This window comes from Lolium rigidum, chromosome 6, assembly GCF_022539505.1.
Source record: "Lolium rigidum isolate FL_2022 chromosome 6, APGP_CSIRO_Lrig_0.1, whole genome shotgun sequence".
In the NCBI taxonomy this organism is placed as follows: domain Eukaryota; kingdom Viridiplantae; phylum Streptophyta; class Magnoliopsida; order Poales; family Poaceae; genus Lolium; species Lolium rigidum.
Window position 1 is genome coordinate 116,592,556 of NC_061513.1, and position 22,650 is coordinate 116,615,205.

Here is a 22,650-nt window from a genome sequence, read left to right on the forward strand (position 1 = left end):
TTTTATGCATACTATATGTCATATTTATGTATTTACCAACACTAACCTATTAACGAGATGCCGAAGAGCCGGTTCTCGTTTTCTATCTGTTTTTGGTTCCGGAAATCCTAGTAAGGAAATATTCTCGGAATTGGACGAAATCAACGCCCGGGGTCCTATTTTTCCACGAAGCTTCCAGAAGTCCGAAGGGGAAACGAAGTGGGGCCACGAGGTGGGGACACAGTAGGGCGGCGCGGCCCAAGCCCTGGCCACGCCCCCCTAGTGTGTGGGCCCACCAGGACCCCTCCGAGGCTGCCCTTCCGCCTACTTAAGGTCTCCGTCGCGAAAACCCTACCACGTTCGACGAAACCAGAGAAAACCTTCCAGAGCCGCCGCCATCGCGAAGCTAAGATCTGGGGGACATGAGTCTCTGTTCCGGCACGCCGCCGGGACGGGGAAGTGCCCCCGGAAGGCTTCTCCATCGAAACCACCGCCATCTTCATCAACGCTGCTGTCTCCCATGAGGAGGGAGTAGTTCTCCATCGAGGCTCGGGGCTGTACCGGTAGCTATGTGGTTCATCTCTCTCCTATGTACTTCAATACAATAATCTCATGAGCTGCCTTACATGATTGAGATTCATATGATGATGCTTGTAATCTAGATGTCATTATGCTAGTCAAGTGGATTTTACTTATGTGATCTCCGGAGACTCCTTGTCCCACGTGTGTAAAGGTGACAGTGTGTGCACCGTGTGGGTCTCTTAGGCTATATTTCACAGAATACTTATTCGCTGCTATGGATGGCATAGTGAAGTGCTTATTTATATCTCTTTATGATTGCAATGTGTTTTGTATCACAATTTATCTGTGTGCTACTCTAGTGATGTTATTAAAGTAGTTTATTCCTCCTGCACGGTGTAATGGTGACAGTGTGTGCATCGTGTAGTACTTGGCGTAGGCTATGATTGTGATCTCTTGTAGATTATGAAGTTAACTATTGCTATGATGGTATTGATGTGATCTATTCCTCCTTTCGTAGTGTGAAGGTGACAAGTGTGCATGCTATGTTAGTACTTGGTTTGGTTATGTTGATCTGTTATGCACTCTAAGGTTATTTAAATATGAACATCGAATATTGTGGAGCTTGTTAACTCCGGCATTGAGGGTTCGTGTAATCCTACACAGTTAGTGGTGTTCATCATCCAACAAGAGGGTGTAGAGTCTAGCATCTATTTATTTATTCTGTTATGTGATCAATGTTGAGAGTGTCCACTAGTGAAAGTATGATCCCTAGGCCTTGTTCCTAAATACTGCTATCGCTGCTTGTTTACTGTTTTACTGCATCTTTACTTCCTGCAATATTACTACCATCAACTGCACGCCAGCAAGCACTTTTCTGGCGCCATTGCTACTGCTCATACTTATTCATACCACCTGTATTTCACTATCTCTTCGCCGAACTAGTGCACCTATTAGGTGTGTTGGGGACACAAGAGACTTCTTGGTTTGTGGTTGCAGGGTTGCATGAGAGGGATATCTTTGACCTCTTCCTCCCTGAGTTCGATAAACCTTGGGTGATCCACTTAAGGGAAACTTGTTGCTGTCGAGGTTTTGACCACGGCAGATGCTACGGGGTAGCACATGAGAGGTGTGGAGCAAGGCGGCGTAGGAGAATCCGGAAACGAGTGTGGCACACGATGTACCCAGGTTCACGTCCCCTCGGTGGAGGATCGCTACGTCCTGCTAGAAATCACTATGATCATAATGTCGCCGGCGTTAGACGACTTGCCCTGGTGTACATGACGGCGCCTGCTTAGAAGCTGAGGCGGCCGAGTGGGGAAGAATGAATGGTCCCCTTGGGGGTTCTCCTAGGGGGGTTTATATAGGCACGCCCCTAGGGTTACATGAATATAAGGCCGACTGGGCCTTCATGGGCCAATCAATATCTTTGGCGAGTCGACCCGCACTAGTCCGGGCTCTGGCCTCCTTAATCCAGCTAGCGAATCGACTTCATGGGCATACCCCGGTTGACATATCCCCATCAGTAGTCCCCGAGTGCGCCTGGGATCAAGTGAGGGCTTCCATGCGGCAGTCGGCGAAGGCGAGTCGGAGGGGAGCTCAAGCTGGATCGCTGGCGGACTCTAAAATAGAGAAAAGATATCATGTAGAAGGTACAAATTGTTAGAATCTTGTAGCGGTGTAGCACTTGGCGGGGTCGACGTAGGTGGAATTTCCACTCAGCGCGGAGCCAGTCGAAGCCGCGAGTTGAAGTAGAAGCTGCCGGGTAGCTGGCTATGCCGGACGAGTCGAATTGACGTAGAAACGGCCGAGTAACAGACACGGAGGCAACGTTGTTGTTGAGGTTCCCGAGTCACTGGTAATGCGTCGAGCCCCGAGCGAGCCTGTCGCGCGCACACGCCGTGCTGCAGCTACGGTCGGGGGAACTGTTGTAGTCGAGCTCCCGAGCAATTGTGTTGGAGCCACCGCGAGTTGATGAAGGTGTGGCCAGGCCCAGTGTGATGATGTTCATGTAATCGTAGGAGAGATTGTTGACGCAGCGGTAGAGACCGACAGATGTTGAAGTAGACCGACCGCAGCGGAGATGAAATCGGTCTGCAGGAGCTGTCTTGACTAGTATAGAATTCTTTTCCTCGCTGATCATGCATGTAACTGACGATCTGGCCGTAAAATCCATGCGACTAGCAAGCTTGACTGGCTGATTCACGTGAGTACTAGTGGAGCACTCGAGTTGGCTTCAGGTGCACGGGGCATTCTTGACGTGGAGCCTCGTGCTTGAATTTTTTGTGACGATCGACGATGTCGGTGAAGTGGTTGATATAGACGGGCGGCAGTACGTGTGACGTATCTGGTGCACCTTGGGGTCGCCATGCACGATTGTGTTGTTGATGAAGATAGAACACACCGAGATGTCAAGCCGCTGGAATGACGCTCAGTGTATCCAGTGGGTGTAGTCCCCGAGGCTCGAGTCGGCTTCGATGAAGGCGGCTTGAGTCTTATTCTCCTTGATATCTCGGCGTGTCACCCAAGCGAAATTAGTCCGCAAGTGCGGCGAGTGACGAGCCGCGGAGAGCAGCGAGTGGCGAGCCACGGAGAACAGCGACCGGTGAGTCCCCGAGCATGGCGAGTGGCGAGCCGCGGAGACCGGCGAGTCCCCGAGCACGGCAAGGGCAAGTCCGGGAGACTGGCAACTGGCGAGTCGCCGAGCGTGGTGAGGACGAATCCCGGAGACTGGCGTCCGTCCAGCCCCCGAGCGTGGCGAAGACGAATCCTGGAGACCGTCGTCCGGCCAGTCCCCGAGCGTGGCGAGGACGAATACCGGAGACCGGCGTCCGGCCAGTCCCCGAGCGTGGCGAAGACGAATCCTGGAGACCGTCGTCCGGCCAGTCCCCGAGCGTGGCGAAGACGAATCCCGGAGACCGGCATCCGGCCAGTCCTCGAGCGTGGCGAAGGTGCGAGCGATGCTGATGGCAAGGATGGCGAGTGGGTCGCCACTGCTGCTCCTGCGGAAGGAAAATTAAACAATTGTTTTGTATGGGCCAATGTTAGGGCCTTGAATTTGCAACAAATGTAATGAGCAATGTCGCTGTGGCGACTAAGTAATTTTATGCATGTCGCTGTGTTTCCCAGTCGCTTAGGCGATCCCGATGAAGGCTACCGCTTGACTGTTTTCCTTGCCGAGCCGGGCGTCCCCAGTCGTAGTACGTAGTCATATAGCGCGAGTAGCAGCCTCATGGGTGGCGTTTATTTGACGCTGTTTCTTATAGCGTGCCTCTCGTCGTGGCCCGTGGGGCCAGTCGCGTGGCGACTCCAAAGGGGTTCTTGATTTGGCGTGTTTTCCTTGGCGAGCCGCGGGTCCGTTTTGCGAGGTCCCTGGTCGAAGTACTTAACCGTTCAAGTCACCTGCCTAAGGTAGAGGAGGGCGATTTGTTTGCCTGATGATTGCGGAGGCGAGTCGCATCTCGTGGCCCGGGAGGCCAGTCGCTTAGCGACCCCAAGGAGGGCTCCGTACTCGGCGTTTTTCCTGGACGCGTTGGGCCACCGTGGCGACCTCGCTAGCGCAGTACTTAGCTTTTCAGGTCGCTCTGTCCAAGGTAGAGAGGGACATGGGTGCCCGGAGGCAGAGCCGAGCCGGTCATCTTGGCCCGTAAGGCCGAGTCGAGCGTGCGACTCCAATGGAGGTCCTTCCCCTGGCGTCGCAGTGGTCGAGCCGGAGCTCGCACTACTTAGCCAGTTCGGGCTTCTCTACCAAAGGTTAATGACGGCAATTGAAATTTCATCCCGAAGGAAGAGGACACCCAGTGGTGAGGTGCGCGGCATGGCACAGAGCTCTCTTTGGCGACTCGGAGTTGGCGAAGTCGACGCGGCGGACATGGTCTACGCGGCGGACTGGGGCGCGCCGTGGCGCAGTGGACGCAGCGGACACGGGGTCGACGCTGCGGAAGGGGTCGCACGGAGCGAAGTTGGCGCGGCGGAGTCATGCTCAACACGGCGGACTGAGGCACGCTGTGGCGCAGTAGACGCAGCGGACACGGGGTTGACACGGCGGACGGAGTTGCGCGGCGTTTAGCCGGTGGCGTGGCGAACGGCGTCGACGCGGTGGACAAGGTCGACACGGCGGACTGAGTCGCGTTGTGGCGAGTGGCGAGCCCGGGCGACCAGCGACTGGCGTTATCTGGAGCTCGCCGAGTCCCCGAGCGTGGCGAGCGGCGAGGTCGGGCGACTGGCGAGTAGCGCCGTATGCAGCACGCCAAGTGTTGAGGTCGGGGTGACTGGCGCTGTCTGTAGCCCGCCGAGTCCCCGGGCGTGGCGGATGGCGAGCTCGGGCGACCGGCGAGCAGCGCTGTCTGGATCGCGCCGAGTCCCCGAGCGTGGCGGATGGCGAGCTCGGGCGATCGGCGAGCAGCGCTGTCTGGAGCGCGCCGAGTCCCCGAGCGTGGCGGATGGCGAGCTCGGGAGATCGGCGAGTGGCGCTTGTCTGGAGCGCGCCGAGTCCCCGAGCGTGGCGGATGGCGAGCTCGGGCGACCGGCGAGCGGCGCTGTCTAGAGCGCGCCGAGTCCCCGAGCGTGACGAGTGGCGAGAAAGACACCAGGCCGTTTTGCTGAGAAGGAGAAACAAGTACAACTGCAATAAGGTGTATTTATGAAATATATTGAACACTTGTAAATACGTGCAACTTGTAGATAAAACGCGCATTAAATGGATCAGTTAGCAGTATGAAAGGTTTATGCGTATCTTTTCATGAGTAGGCAGACCTCCAGCATCAAACGCTTGCCGGGTAACAGGGACGCGATGCCAGCCGTTGAACCCGGGGACAAGGTCGGCCTTTGGTACCCAGCCTCACTACTTCGACGGACGCGAATAAACAGCAGACAAAACCGAAACCGATCCTAATTATTGTTATGTAGTCCCTAAGAGGGTTGTATGCGACTGCGTGGTCGGCTTTGGAGATCGAACCAACAGGCGGATTTATTTTGAACTTATATAACATATACAAATATAAGTAAACTTAGCTGTCAAATGCTCCAAGAGTCGACGTGGCTGGCGAGTCGATGGCGGGCGAGTCGCCGTGCATGGCGGGTCGATGGTGACGAGTCCGCGGCCGGCGAGTCCCCAAACGCTGCGAATATGCGACGAGTGCGCAGCGGTAGGTCCGGCGAATAGGCTGCGGGCGAGTCGGCGAACGTAGCGATCCGGTGATGATGAATCCACGGCAGGCGAGTCCCCAAGCATGGCGAGTCCGCAGCGGGCGAGTGCACGGCGGCGGTTTTGTACTGGCAAGTCCGCTCTAGGCGTCCCCGGGCGAGGCGATAGCGAGTCTGCGACGGGCGAATCCGAGCACTAATGAAGCTCCCAGCTTGTTTCGGTGTCTCCATCGCCCGGATGTTTGTGCATACAATACAACACGCAGAGGAGTAGGGTATTAGTTCTAGTAAGATAACTGATTATAATAAAGTACAAGAGATACGATCGGATAAATAGTAAACCAATCAGCCATGGCAACATTAATTAGACATGTGCCTTTGACCGTGCTTGCTAGCCTCGCAGGGGGCAATGCAAACTGGCCTCAAGAGAGATCAGCTGGCCGGCGGGGCGGCGATCAGCCGTTCAGCGCATAGTATGGCTTCCTGGCTGCAAATTTCCTGCATCTTAACACGGGATTTTCTCGGGTCTCGTGATCCATGCACGCGATTAGTGCTCCAGCGAAACGTCCATGCGCGCAGTGTATACACAGAGAAACGTCATGCGAGGAATTAGTATCCATGATTATAGTATTTTAATCGATGGGAACAAATACAGAGACGAGTGCATCTTTATAGAAATCAAACGTGATACGCTATGGTTGAATAAAATAATGAAGCTCATTACCGATCTACCTTCTGCTTCATATACGGAATCGATTAACTTACGTACAGGGCTGCTGCCCGCGCGTGGTGCCAGGACGCCGCGCGCGACCACGATGTACTGCCCGCCGGCCCGTGGTGTGGAGGTCGCGTCCTAGCGGGACTGGTGCAGCGGCGGTCGCTGCTCGATGGAGATTTGGACGCTGCAGCGGATGATTATCCAGATGGCGATCTAGGCGTTGAAGATGATGGGTCTCGCCCGGATCACCACTCCAAGCGTCGCATGCCCCACGGTGGGCGCCACTGTCGAGGTTTTGACCACGGCAGATGCTACGGGGTAGCACATGAGAGGTGTGGAGCAAGGCGGCGTAGGAGAATCCGGAAACGAGTGTGGCACACGATGTACCCAGGTTCACGTCCCCTCGGTGGAGGATCGCTACGTCCTGCTAGAAATCACTATGATCATAATGTCGCCGGCGTTAGGCGACTTGCCCTGGTGTACATGACGGCGCCTGCTTAGAAGCTGAGGCGGCCGAGTGGGGAAGAATGAATGGTCCCCTTGGGGGTTCTCCTAGGGGGTTTATATAGGCACGCCCCTAGGGTTACATGAATATAAGGCCGACTGGGCCTTCATGGGCCAATCAATATCTTTGGCGAGTCGACCCGCACTAGTCCGGGCTCTGGCCTCCTTAATCCAGCTAGCGAATCGACTTCATGGGCATACCCCGGTTGACATATCCCCATCAGTTGCTGTTCTACAAACCTCTGCTCTTGGAGGCCCAACACTGTCTACAAGAATAGAAGCACCCGTAGACATCACATACCATATTCAAATCTACTTATGCGACATCGAACCTTAAGCGCGTCACCCTACGGTTCGTAAACTATGCAGACATGGTCGAGACTCCTCTCCGAGCAATAACCAATAGCGGGATCTGGAGATCCATAATGGCTCCCACATATTCAACGATGACTTAGTGATCGATTGAACCATTTACATATGATGCCGATTCCCTTTGTCACGCGATATTTTACTTGTCCGAGGTTCGATCATTGGTATCTCCATACCTTGTTCAACCTCGTTACCGACAAGTACTCTTTACTCGTATAGTGGTATGTCATCTCTTATGATCCAATCATATGCTTGCAAGATAATTAGACAACATTCCACCGAGAGGGCCCAGAGTATATCTATCCGTCATCAGGATGGACAAATCCCACTATTGATCCATATGCTTCAACTCACACTTTCCGAATACTTAATCCCATCTTTATAACCACCCATTTACGCAATGGTGTTTGATGTAATTAAAGTACCCTTCCGGTGTAAGTGATTTACATGATCTCATGGTCGAAGGACTTAGACAACTATGTATCGAAAGCTTATAGCAAATTGAACTTAATGACTTGATCTTATGCTACGCTCATTTGGGTGTGTGTCCATTTTATCATTCACCTAATGACATAAACTTGTTATTAATAACATCCAATGTTCATGATCACGAAACCATGATCATCCATTAATCAACAAGCTAGTTATACAAGAGGCTTACTAGGGACTCCTTGTTTACATAACACACATGTATCAATGTTTCGGTTAATACAATTATAGCATGGGATGTAAACATTTATCATGAACACTAAGATATAACAATAACTAATTTATTATTGCCTCTTGGGCATATCTCTAACAGTAGGCAATGTTGTGGGAGCCGTTGCGGCGAAGGCAGAAAATGCGTTTCCACAGGGCCCAATTTGGTTGGGTCCCGAGAAAGCACTCGCAGATGGTGATAAAGATAGAAATATGGAGGATGGAATTGGGAGTCAGTTGGTGCAGCTGCAACCTATACACAAAGAGTAATACACGAAGAAATTCATGGATAGGAGGGGAGAGACCGCGGATAAGGTGGTCAACGAAGCTAACCCGATACTGGATGGGGGCGCCGGAAAGCTTTCCTCGCTGGGGAAGATCAGCGCCTCTTTCTTCTTCATCAAACCGAGCTTCTTCATCAGGTTTGTGTCCTGGTTCGAGATCTTAGATCTCTCCCACTTAGAAACTTCCAGATCTTGCGTCGCCATGCTTGCTTCTGGGGTGGTATGCCTTATGATCCTTGATCGCGGTGGCATCAACGCTGGAAATCGAAAGATTGAGGATGAGGACGAGCGAGGAGCTTGTTTGTTTGTAATGGAAGCTTTTGGACAGAGAGAGGATAGGAGCGCGGCGCAGTGAAGAGGATTTCTGAGGAAGACGATGGTTATTTATAGCAAGCCAGTGAAGCGTCGCACCGTTGGATGGAGAGAGAATGGATTTGATGCCCTACACGTGTCTCCAGGGGTAAAACAGTATTTTTACCTCGAGGTAACTAAACAGGCGTCACAGTGCGCGTGCCAGAAAAAGCGGAGGACGTGTGTCCCCCACTTGCGTAATGTGTCAAATACCGCAGAGTTTCGGGCCCATAGGTCAGTGACAGGACAGAATTCACGTCTTCCCAATACAGTGGTCGTGGCTGTCGTCAGCACTGATGTCACTTCTAAAGAAAAACTTCGACTGCGGTCCATGAGGATTGGCGACAGAGAAGGATTAATGATAACTTCGGGAGCCTTTGATCAAATACAAGTTTTTGTTCAAATGCTCGGGGGCTACTTTTTAAAGAGGTTTGATAAAGGAGTGGATTCAGAAGGATAAATGTTAGTCTACAGCCGTTATCAAAAACAGCGTTACTAAAAAGAGAACTTCGAGCAGTTTCATCGAGAATATCGACAGGGAAGTTTCGAGTATTGCAACAAAAAAAGGCGAGAGCCTATGATCAAATACAAGCATTTGTTCATATACTTGGGGGCTACTCTTATCAGAAGTATTGTTTGTACTTCTGATAAGAGGATGACGCGGATGATAAAATATAGAGTTGTTCAACAGTAAAGCAAGTTGAGCCTACAGCCAAGTATAAATACTCGACTGTAGCCTCGGGGGCTACTCCCATCGGGAGCGCTGGTCGCGCACCCGATAAAGATGGGAGAGTTCGAAGAGATGACAATATAGCGACAAAGATGCTAAAAAGGTGAGCCTACAACCAAGTACAAGCACTTGGTTGTAGCCTCGGGGGCTACTCCCAACGGGAACGCTGTTCGCGTGCCCGATGAAATTGAAAAAGGCATGGTGAGCATATTTCGAGTTATACAAATAACTCTTCATATACTCCCATCGGGAGGATAAAATAAATATACAAGTTATTTGGTGACTCGAATAAATGTGCTATTCCAGCAGCCGAAAAAGGCACTCGACAATATATTCTCAGAGCGCCTCAGTCGCGTATTAATTTCTGAATGCCGCAATACTTTGCGAAGGTAAGTCCCCAGGATCCGTCATGTGCGGCGTGGCACCGCCTCTGACAGCGCTTTGCTACTTTTTTCGTATCAACAGATACAAAGAAAAATCCTAACGGACGCGTTAGGTACCCGATAAAACATGACTGGAATTCGGCATCTCGTAAGACCTTAAGCGGCACATGTCGAATTACGCCAGTATCCCAAGATCATGTCCAGGGACGTGATCTTGAAGTAGGTTTTTGCGGATTGCCACAAGAGCAGTTAACTGGTACCTGATCCGTCAGATGAACCAGCCCCAATTACCGTTATCCCTGTACAATATACGACTATTTTATGAAAGTTATTTGTTGACTTGAATAAGTTATATGATAATTGTAAAGATGGAGATTTTCCCTGATTCTTCGATTCAAGCAAAATCTCGGGGGCTACTGACATAGGCATCCCCAATGGGCCTGCCGAAGATGTTACCCGGGGTTTACTGAAGGCCCACGATCCGAAGTTTATGAAGCCCGGAAGCCCAGTCGAGAGGTAGTTTGGAAAGATAGAGTTGTATTAGGAATATTGATTTGTAACTATTACGGGACGAACTCAAAGAGTCTCCCGGACTTTGTAACTTGAACATCACGAAACCCTCAGCTCCGCCTCCTATATAAGGGGGTGTCGAGGGACAAAGAGAGGGTCGATTTCATTGTCAACACAACCCTAGTTTCATAGCAGTCGAGTACTTTTCCGGCTGAACCTTCGAGATCTACTTGCCCTTTACTTCCCTGAAAACCCTAGTCTACAATCTGTAGGCATTGACAAGTCGATACCTTGTCAGGCGTGATACGTCTCCAACGTATCGATAATTTCTTGTGTTCCATGCCACATTATTGATGTTATCTACATGTTATATGCACACTTTATGTCATATTCGTGCATTTTCTGGAACTAACCTATTAACAAGATGCCGAAGTGCCAGCTCTCGTTTTCTCGCTGTTTTTGGTTTCGTAAATCCTAGTAACGAAATATTCTCGAATCGGACGAAATCAACGCCCGAGTTCCTATTTTACCCGAAGCCTCCGAACACACGAGAACCGCCGGAGAAGGGAGGCAGGGCCACCAAACCCTACCCCGGCGCGGCCAGAGGGGGCGCGCCCCCTAGGGTGTGGGCCCCCTTCGACCTTCCTGCGCCGCCTCTCCGCCTATAAAAAGCCCCCGGATCAGAAAACCCGATACCAATTGACGAAACCCACGAAAACCTTCCGCAGCCGCCGCCATCGCGAAGCCAAGATCCGGGGGACAGAACTCGTTCCGGCACCCTGCCGGAGCGGGGAAGTGCCCCCGAAGGCTTCTCCATCGACACCGCTGCCATCTCCACCGCCATCTTCATCACCGCTGCTGCTCCCATGAGGAGGGAGTAGTTCTCCATCGAGGCTCGGGGCTGTACCGGTAGCTATGTGGTTCATCTCTCTCCTATGTGTTTCAATACAATAATCTCATGAGCTGCCCTACATGATTGAGATTCATATGATGATGCTTGTAATCTAGATGTCATTATGCTAGTCAAGTGAGTTTTACTTATGTGATCTCCGGAGACTCCTCGTCCCACGTGTGTAAAGGTGACGAGTGTGTGCACCGTGTGGGTCTCTTAGGCTAGATTTCACGTAATACTTATTCACCGTTGAATGGCATAGTGAGGTGCTTATTTATATCTCTTTATGATTGCAGCATGTTTGTATCACAATTTATCTATGTGCTACTCTAGTGATTTGTTATTAAAGTAGTTTATTCCTCCCGCATGTGTGCAAAGGTGACAGATGCGTGCACCGTGTTAGTACTTGGTTTATGCTATGATCATGATCTCTTGTAGATTATGGAGTTAACTATTACTATGATAATATTGATGTGATCTATTCCTCCTACATATGCATGAAGGTGACAAGTGTGCATGCTATGCTAGTACTTGGTTTAGTAGCGTTGATCTATCTTACACTAAAGGTTACTTAAACATGAGCATTATTGTGGAGCTTGTTAACTCCGGCATTGAGGGTTCGTGTAATCCTACGCAATGTGTTCATCATCCAACAAAAGTGTAGAGTATGCATTTATCTATTCTCGTTATGTGATCAATGTTGAGAGTGTCCACTAGTGAAAGTGTAATCCCTAGGCCTTGTTCCTAAATACTGCTGAGTTACTACTGCTTGTTTCATCGTTTTATCAGCGTTACTATCTGCTGCAATACCACCACCATCAACTACACGCCAAGCACTTTTCTCGGCACCGTTGCTACTCGCTCATACTTATTTATACCACCTGTATTTCACTATCTCTTCGCCGAACTAGTGCACCTATTTGGTGTGTTGGGGACACAAGAGACTTCTTGCTTTGTGGTTGCAGTGGTTGCATGAGAGGGATATCTTTGACCTCTTCCTCCCCGAGTTCGATAAACCTTGGGTATCCACTTAAGGGAAACTTGCTGCTGTTCTACAAACCTCTGCTCTTGGAGGCCCAACACTGTCTACAAGAATAGAAGCTCCCGTAGACATCAAGCACTTTTCCGGCGCCGTTGCCGGGGAGGAAAGGTAAAAGGCACTCATACTACGGTCTCGGGTAAAGTATTTTTCTCGGCGCCGTTGTGTGTGTGCTCGAAGCTATTTCCTTTAGATCCCGCAATTGCATCTTGTTGTTTCTTGTTTACACTAGTTTGGCATAATGTACAAGAGTGAGCTTCTTATTCTATTTCCTGATTTAAAACATGGATTGTTTGATGTGAAAATTAAAAAACCTATGAAATCTTCTTTGCATGCCGGTAGTAATATTAGTATGAACACTTTGAACACCATTGTTGATAATGATATAGAAAGTTCTAAGCTTGGGGAAGTCTGGTTTTCATGATATTTTTAGTCCCCCAAGCATTGAGGAGAAAATTTTCTTTGATGATACTTTGCCTCCTATTTCTGATGATTCTAATGATAGTGGTCTTTTGATGCCACTTACTGCGGAGAGTAAATTTTGTTGTGATTATACTATGCCTCCTACACTTGATGAGAATAATAATGATAGCTACTTTGTTGAATTTGCTCCCACTATTACTAATAAAATTGACTATGCCTATGTGGAGAGTAATAATTTTATGCATGAGACTCATGATAAGAATGCTTTATGTGATAGTTATATTGTTGAGTTTGCTCATGTTGCTACTGAAAGTTATTATGAGAGAGGAAAATATGGTTGTAGAAATTTTCATGTTACTAAAATGCCTCTCTATGTGCTGAAATTTTTGAAGCTATACTTGTTTTATCTTCCTATGCTTGTTACTTTGCTCCTCATGAACTTGTTTATTTACAAGATTCCTATGCATAGGAAGCATGTTAGACTTAAATATGTTTTGAATTTGCCTCTTGATACTCTCTTTTGCTTCACATACTATCTTTTGCGAGTGCATCATTAAAACTGCTGAGCCCATCTTAATGGCTATAAAGAAAAGAACTTCTTGGGAGATAACCCATGTGTTATTTTGCTACAGTACTTTGTTTTATATTTGTGTCTTGGAAGTTGTTTACTACTGTAGCAACCTCTCCTTATCTTAGTTTTGTGTTTTGTTGTGCCAAGTAAAGTCTTTGATAGAAAAGTAAGTACTAGATTTGGATTACTGCGCAGTTCCAGATTTCTTTGCTGTCACGAATCTGAGCCCACTGCCCTGCAGGAAGCTCAGAAAATTATGCCAATTTACGTGCATGATCCTCAGATATGTACGCAACTTTCATTCAATTTGAGCATTTTCATTTGAGCAAGTCTGGTGGCCTAATAAAATCCATCTTTACGGACTGTTCTGTTTTGACAGATTCTGCCTTTTATTTCGCATTGCCTCTTTTGCTATGTTGGATGAATTTCTTTGATCCATTAATGTCCAGTAGCTTTATGCAATGTCCAGAAGTGTTAAGAATGATTGTGTCACCTCTGAACATGTTAATTTTTATTGTCCACTAACCCTCTAATGAGTTGTTTCGAGTTTGGTGTGGAGGAAGTTTTCAAGGGTCAAGAGAGGAGGATGATATACTACGATCAAGGAGAGTGAAAGCTCTAAGCTTGGGGATGCACCCGTGGTTCACCCCTGCATATATCAAGAAGACTCAAGCTGTCTAAGCTTGGGGATGCCCAAGGCATCCCCTTCTTCATCGACAACATTATCAGGTTCCTCCCCTGAAACTATATTTTTATTCCATCACATCTTATGTGCTTTTTCTTGGAGCGTCTGTTTGTTTGCTTTTGTTTTTGTTTTTGTTTGAATAAATTGATTACATCATGCTTGTGTGGGAGAGAGACACGCTCCGCTGGTTCATATGAACACATGTGTTCTTAGCTCATAATATTCATGGCGAAGTTTCCTCTTCGTTAAATTGTTATATGGTTGGAATTGGAAAATGATACATGTAGTAATTGCTATAATGTCTTGGGTAATGTGATACTTGGCAATTGTTGTGCTCATGTTTAAGCTCTTGCATCATATACTTTGCACCTATTAGTGAAGAATACATAGAGCATGCTAAAATTTGGTTTGCATAATTGGTTTCTCTAAGGTCTAGATAATTTCTAGTATTGAGTTTGAACAACAAGGAAGACGGTGTAGAGTCTTATAATGTTTTCAATATGTCTTTTATGTGAGTTTTGCTGAACCGGTTCATCCTTGTGTTTGTTTCAAATAAGCCTTGCTAGCCTAAACCTTGTATCGAGAGGGAATACTTCTCATGCATCCAAAATACTTGAGCCAACCACTATGCCATTTGTGTCCACCATACCTACCTATACTACATGGTATTTTCCCGCCATTCCAAAGTAAATTGCTTGAGTGCTACCTTTAAACAATTCAAAATTTATTACCTCTTATTTGTGTCAATGTTTTATAGCTCATGAGGAAGTATGTGGTGTTTATCTTTCAATCTTGTTGGGCAACTTTCACCAATGGACTAGTGGCTTCGTCCGCTTATCCAATAATTTTGCAAAAAGAGCTGGCAATGGGATTCCCAGTCCCAAATTAACAAACTAAAAATAGACACTCCTCCATGGTATGTGATTGTTGGACGGCACCCGAAGGATTCGGTTAGCCATGGCTTGTGTAAGCAAAGGTTGGGAGGAGTGTCATCATAATAAAACTAAAATAAAAAGGTACTCCTTCATGGTATGAGATTGTTGGCAGTGCACCCGAGGATTCGGTTAGCCATGGTTTGTGAAAGAAAGGTTGGAAGGAGTGCCATCCAAAAATAAAATAAAATGGGAGCCGCTCTTTGAAGGTTTGTCGGGCAAGGGGGTTAGAGTACCCGCTACCATTCGTTGACAACAACATACACCTCTCAAAACTTTACTTTTATGCTCTCTTTATGTTTTCAAAATCAAAGCTCTAGCACAAATATAGCAATCGATGCTTTCCTCTTTGAAGGACCATTCTTTTACTTTCATTGTTGAGTCAGCTCACCTATTTCTCTCCATCTCAAGAAGCAAACACTTGTGTGAACTGTGCATTGATTCTTACATATTTGCATATTGCATTTGTTATATTGCTTTGCATTGACAATTATCCATGAGATATACATGTTACAAGTTGAAAGCAACCGCTGAAACTTAATCTTCTTTTGTGTTGCTTCAATACCTTTACTTTGAATTATTGCTTTATGAGTTAACTCTTATGCAAGACTTATTGATGCTTGTCTTGAAGTGCTATTCATGAAAAGTCTTTGCTTTATGATTCACTTGTTTACTCATGTCATACACATTGTTTTGATCGCTGCATTCTCTACATATGCTGTACAAATAGTATGATCAAGTTTATGATGGCATGTCACTCCGGAAATTATCTTTGTTATCGTTTTACCTCGCTCGGGACGAGCAGAACTAAGCTTAGGGATGCCGATACGTCTCCAACGTATCGATAATTTCTTGTGTTCCATGCCACATTATTGATGTTATCTACATGTTATATGCACACTTTATGTCATATTCGTGCATTTTCTGGAACTAACCTATTAACAAGATGCCGAAGTGCCGCTTCTCGTTTTCCGCTGTTTTTGGTTTCGTAAATCCTAGTAACGAAATATTCTCGGAATCGGACGAAATCAACGCCCGAGGTTCCTATTTTACCCGGAAGCCTCCGAACACACGAGAACCGCCGGAGAAGGGAGGCAGGGCCACCAAACCCTACCCCCGGCGCGGCCAAGGGGGGGCGCGCCCCCTAGGGTGTGGGCCCCCTTCGACCTTCCTCGCGCCGCCTCTCCGCCTATAAAAAGCCCCTGGATCAGAAAACCCGATACCAATTGACGAAACCCACGAAAACCTTCCAGAGCCGCCGCCATCGCGAAGCCAAGATCTGGGGGACAGGAACTCTGTTCCGGCACCCTGCCGGAGCGGGGAAGTGCCCCCGGAAGGCTTCTCCATCGACACCGCTGCCATCTCCACCGCCATCTTCATCACCGCTGCTGCTCCCATGAGGAGGGAGTAGTTCTCCATCGAGGCTCGGGGCTGTACCGGTAGCTATGTGGTTCATCTCTCTCCTATGTGTTTCAATACAATAATCTCATGAGCTGCCCTACATGATTGAGATTCATATGATGATGCTTGTAATCTAGATGTCATTATGCTAGTCAAGTGAGTTTTACTTATGTGATCTCCGGAGACTCCTCGTCCCACGTGTGTAAAGGTGACGAGTGTGTGCACCGTGTGGGTCTCTTAGGCTAGATTTCGCAGAATACTTATTCACCGTTGAATGGCATAGTGAGGTGCTTATTTATATCTCTTTATGATTGCAGCATGTTTGTATCACAATTTATCTATGTGCTACTCTAGTGATTTGTTATTAAAGTAGTTTATTCCTCCTGCATGTGTGCAAAGGTGACAAGTGCGTGCACCGTGTTAGTACTTGGTTTATGCTATGATCATGATCTCTTGTAGATTATGGAGTTAACTATTACTATGATAATATTGATGTGATCTATTCCTCCTACATATGCATGAAGGTGACAGTGTGCATGCTATGCTAGTACTTGGTTTAGTAGCGTTGATCTATCTTACACTAAAGGTTACTTAAACATGAGCATTATTGTGGAGCTTGTTAACTCCGGCATTGAGGGTTCGTGTAATCCTACGCAATGTGTTCATCATCCAACAAAAGTGTAGAGTATGCATTTATCTATTCTCGTTATGTGATCAATGTTGAGAGTGTCCACTAGTGAAAGTGTAATCCCTAGGCCTTGTTCCTAAATACCGCTGAGTTACTATCGCTTGTTTATTGTTTTATCATGCGTTACTATCGCTGCAATACCACCACCATCAACTACACGCCAAGCACTTTTCCGGCACCGTTGCTACTGCTCATACTTATTTATACCACCCGTATTTCACTATCTCTTCGCCGAACTAGTGCACCTATTTGGTGTGTTGGGGACACAAGAGACTTCTTGCTTTGTGGTTGCAGTGGTTGCATGAGAGGGATATCTTTGACCTCTTCCTCCCTGAGTTCGATAAACCTTGGGTATCCACTTAAGGGAAACTTGCTGCTGTTCTACAAACCTCTGCTCTTGGAGGCCCAACACTGTCTACAAGAATAGAAGCTCCCGTAGACATCAAGGCGCTACTCATGGTGGCTCCGGTGGAGTCTGAGCGGCAGCGGCGCTACGGTGGAGGTTGTGCGGCGGCTAGGGTTTTGTGGGGAGGAGATGAGATGCTCGCGCTCCTCTTTACATAGATCGGAGGCAGGCCGATGGCCGTGGCACTCGTGGCATCGCCATTACTTCGTGCGCAGAGGTAGGCAACGACCGCGCACCACGCGAGGCATCGCCATTTACGCGGCCGCAGACTGCCGAAGCGACGCCTCGGCGCCAGTACTGGCGAATAAGACGCATCGATGCTGGGTCACTGCCAGGCGGGCCAGACGAAACGTCCACCAGACGCGAGCGGACACTTTGCGTCCGCGCAGCGTCCGCAGAGACGCTGAGCGACCATTCGCATCCGTCGGGCCGAAAATGCGTCTGGTACCACCTCCAGCGGGGCAACGCAAAGTGACCGGGCCATCCTTGGCGACGCAAACCTGTCCTAAATATGTTTCGGACGGTCAAAATATCCGCGAGCATTCGTTTGCGTCGGTTCGCGGACGCGGAAATGGTCGTGCGTCTGTTTGCGTCGGGGGTGGCTCCAGCGGGCCGACGCATTTCTTGCGCGGGCCAGTTTAGTTTCAGAAAATTCAGAAAAGAGGTTGTAGCCTCAAATTAGCTCAAATTTACACGAAATTATAGCCTCAAATTACGTCAAATTAAGGTCTGAAATAAGTTTATCACACTTTGCACATGGTACGGCGCAAAGTGGAGTCCAAAAGGGGCACAACAAGGCATGAACAGCATATGAAGTCCAAAAGGAGGCCATGGTGCTAGACATTGGCGTCTGATCAGGCGTCTCGCGCGCGGATTTCGGCGCGCCTCTTCATGAACCAGGCCTTGGTGTCGTCGTACCGGGTAGTCGCACACATGGAGAGAGCTCACGTACCGGGTCGTCCATTGTCGGGGCAGATGGTGCCATTTCGTCAAACAGGATGCGGGGAACCGGCATGCTCTCCTCCGGCAGCTGACGCGTCTTGTGTGTCGCGCCCGGGCACGAGTCACCGATTCTCAACGTCCGGTTGAAGTCGGGAACCGGCACCCCGTTGAACTGCACTAGCGCCACGCCGGAGGCGAACCGCGACGCCGCGTGGACCTACAAGGGAGCGGGAGTTCCAGGACGTAGTTGGGAACTTACCGAGCTCACCGACGAGGCCGGAGGAGCGACGCCAGCAATCCCCTCTCGCCTGACAAGCATGTAGGCCTCCGCTAAGCTCGGATGGAGGCCTACTTGTGCGGCGCCGGCTTTCAACTGCATCTGCCACGCCTGCTGGTTGGCCTCCAGGGCGGCGGTTGCTTCATTCCTCTCCTTCAGGTTCATGCGCGGGCCGCGACGCTTCACAGCCTCGACGCCTTTCTCCTCCTTGGACAGCACCTTCTTTGCCGCCTTCGGCTTAGCATCCCGGCCGCCAGTGGCGGCCTCCATTGTGGCTATGGTCGTGGTGACGCTCTTGTCAAGTTCGATTTCTTGATGGACTCCATCAATGAAAGGGACGAGTCCATTGAGGAAATAGAATCTCATATGAAAGAAGAGAAACGGGGATTCAATCTCCTAAGACATGAGCTGAAAAACGAAAGGTGCATATCTCAAGGCCTTAACCAACTAGTTGACACATTTGAACTAGATAAAGTTAAGGACCAAGAAACTATTGAAAGGGCTTAATTAATGGTCCAAGAGCTGGATGCTTGAAAGAAGGAGGTTGAAGTTGCTCATGCTTCTCTCACTAAGGATCTTGACCATCTTGAAAAGGCTAATAATCTTGTTAAGGATGAGCTCAAGAAACTTGGAGAGAACCATGACCTACTCCAAGATACCTATAATAAGGCTCTTAGATCATTGAATGATCTCATTATTGCTGAAAATGCTGCAAGTTCCTCTACCTCATTTACGTGTGAACATGCTAAACTTGTTGAGGAACATGTTCGTTTGAAAGAAGAGCTATCTCTGTATGTTGAAACCAATGTATATCTTGAATCTTTGGTAACCAAATATGGTCTCAACTATTATCCTAATGACTCGGCTTGTGAACAAGCAACTATTCTTGAGGAAAATGCTAGGTTGACAAAGGAACTAGCCAAGTTCACCACCTCCAAGAATAAGATGGGATTGGATGACCTTTTGAGTAAGCAAAGGTCAAACAATCAGAAGCATGGACTTGGGTATGCTCCCAAGCTCCACAAGAAGAACAACTACAAGAAGGAGAAGCCCGCTCAATAAAATAACAAGAAGGTCACTAATGATGGCAAAGCCCCAAAGGGCAAAGCCACTAGTGGTGACCGCACGGAGCCTAACAATCACTATGCTTTATTTGTAGATTATTATGGTGATGTTTATGCTGAATATGTTGGCCCTCGTAAGGGCTATTCTTATAGAGGGTACTCAATTTGGTTACCAAAAGATCTTGTTGCCATTACAAAGGAACCCATTAATCGATGGGTTCCTAAAACCTCTACTTGATTTTGTAGGGGTATTCCGCAAGTGGTCTAAAATGGGTGTTTGATAGTGGATGCACCAATCATATGACCGGATAAATAGGTGTGCTTGACCAATTCATAGAGGATGTTAACAAAAAAGTCAAGCATTACCTTTGGTGACAACTCAAAGGGAAATGTACTTGGGTATGGCAAGGTGGCAATCTCTAAGGACTTGTGCCTTGAGACGGTCATGCTTGTTGAATCCCTTGGCTATAATTTGCTTTCTATTTATCATCTTGCAGATGCCGAATATAATTCTATTTTACTAATTATTGTGTGAAAGTCTTTAGGATTGATAATCTCAAATTGGTCCTTGTTGGATATGTGGAGAACAACCTTTACGTGGTTGACCTCTCGAAAGAGAGCCCCTCTCTCCCCACATGTCTAATGGCCAAAAAATGATGAAGGTTGGTTGTGGCATCGCCGCCTTGGTCATGTCAACATGAGAAATATTAAACAACTCCTAAAGGGTGAGCACATTGTTGGACTAACCGGCATTTCCTTTGAGAAAGATCGTGTATGCAGTGCATGTGTAGCTGGAAAGCAACTCAACAAGAGACATCCTATCAGAGTATAGTCACCACCTCTAGGCCTCTAGAGCTCCTTCACTTGGATATCTTTGGGCCATCTCATTATGATACTCTTGGTGGGAGTAAATATGGACTAGTCATTGTTGATGATTAATCAAGATACCCTTGGGTCTTTCTCCTTAAGTCTAAGGATGATACCTATAGAGAGTTCATCATCTTCGTCAAGAAGGCTCAATGAATGTATGAATCTGAGATCAAGGTAATAAGCACCGACAATGGCACCGAGTTCAAGAACTACACTATGCAAGAGTTTATTGATGATGAGGGCATCAAGCATGAGTTTTCAGCTCCATATACCCCTCAGCAAAATGGTGTTGTTGAAAGGAAGAACTGGACTATTATTGAGATGGCAAGAACCATGTTGAGTGAATTCAAGTCACCCCATAAGTCATCTCTACTGTTGTCCACTACTCCAACCGACTCTTCCTCCGTCCCCTGCATAATAAAACTCCATACGAGCTTCTCACAGGTAACAAGCCTAATATCATGTTCATTCGTGTCTTTGGATGCAAATATCTTGTTAAAGATAATAAAGGGAAGCTTGGTAAATTTGAAACTAGAACTATAGAAGGTACATTTGTTGGTTATGCGGAGAACTCCCACGCCTATAGATACTACAACAAGTCCAGTGGGACTATTGAAGTATCTTGTGACGTGGTGTTCTTGGAGAATAATGGCTCCCAAGTGGAGCAAGTTGTTCCATGTGTTGCAGGTGATGATGATCCTTCTAATGCCATCAAGCTTATGGGCATTGGACACATCCGGCCCATGGAGGTCCATACCAATGATCAAGCTGATGGAATAGAAGCCTCAAGCTCAGCCCAAGTGGAGCCTTGCTCAACTCAAGCTGAACCATCAAGTGCAGCCCAAGATTCATCCTCTACTCAAGATGAGCTGCATTCTGAAGAACAAGAAGAAAATCCTCATCCCCCTGAGCAAGACCATGATGTTGATCAAGAATCATCATCATCCCAAGGTCGAGCTCAAGTTGTCCCTCATGATCAAGAACTAGCTAGAGATGAATCTATTATATACTAAAAGCAAAATAGGGGGTTTTAAATAGAGACACGAGGTTAATCCACATCATCTAAATTATTGTTTATCGTTGGATCTGTAACTTGTGACCAGGATTTAATAAGAGATGAATATTTACGTAAACATGCATATGTATGGTACGAACGTGAACTTGACACGATCTAATTTTTTTTTAAAGAAAATATCCAGACCACCACGTTTAGGTTTGTAACTTATGGTTGAGATTTTATGACAAAAATAGTAGTACCATTTTTTTTATTTGACACAGGAAGCCAGAGAACGTAAAAAATGTAGTTCTAGAGAAAACATGGAAACCTGAGTCTCTTCCCATACAAGTAAAGGCCATTATTTTTTTCTTAACCATAAGAGTTCAATTTGATCACGTCTAAATAAACCATGTATGTGCATGTTTTTATCTCAAAAAGAATGTACGTGCATGTTTGCTTATCATGTCACGTTTAGACCAATTGTTTAAAATAAGGTAAGTTGTCCATGTACTATACAGATGTCGGACGCGTCGTGTTTGTAGACTTCTGAAACCACACAATGCATGGCGATGTCTAGACTAGGACGTGAAACGTATTAAAATCAGAATTCAGTTTTTTTTTCCGAGAATCTATTATATACTAAAAGCAAAATAGGGGGTTTTAAATAGAGACACGAGGTTAATCCACATCATCTAAATTATTGTTTATCGTTGGATCTGTAACTTGTGACCAGGATTTAATAAGAGATGAATATTTACGTAAACATGCATATGTATGGTACGAACGTGAACTTGACACGATCTAATTTTTTTTTAAAGAAAATATCCAGACCACCACGTTTAGGTTTGTAACTTATGGTTGAGATTTTATGACAAAAATAGTAGTACCATTGTTTTTATTTGACACAGGAAGCCAGAGAACGTAAAAAATGTAGTTCTAGAGAAAACATGGAAACCTGAGTCTCTTCCCATACAAGTAAAGGCCATTATTTTTTTCTTAACCATAAGAGTTCAATTTGATCACGTCTAAATAAACCATGTATGTGCATGTTTTTATCTCAAAAAGAATGTACGTGGCATGTTTGCTTATCATGTCACGTTTAGACCAATTGTTTAAAATAAGGTAAGTTGTCCATGTACTATACAGATGCCGGACGCGTCGTGTTTGTAGACTTCTGAAATCACACAATGCATGGCGATGTCTAGACTAGGACGTGAAACGTATTAGAATTCAGTTTTTTTTTCCGAGAAATCCACCGATCTATTAATAATC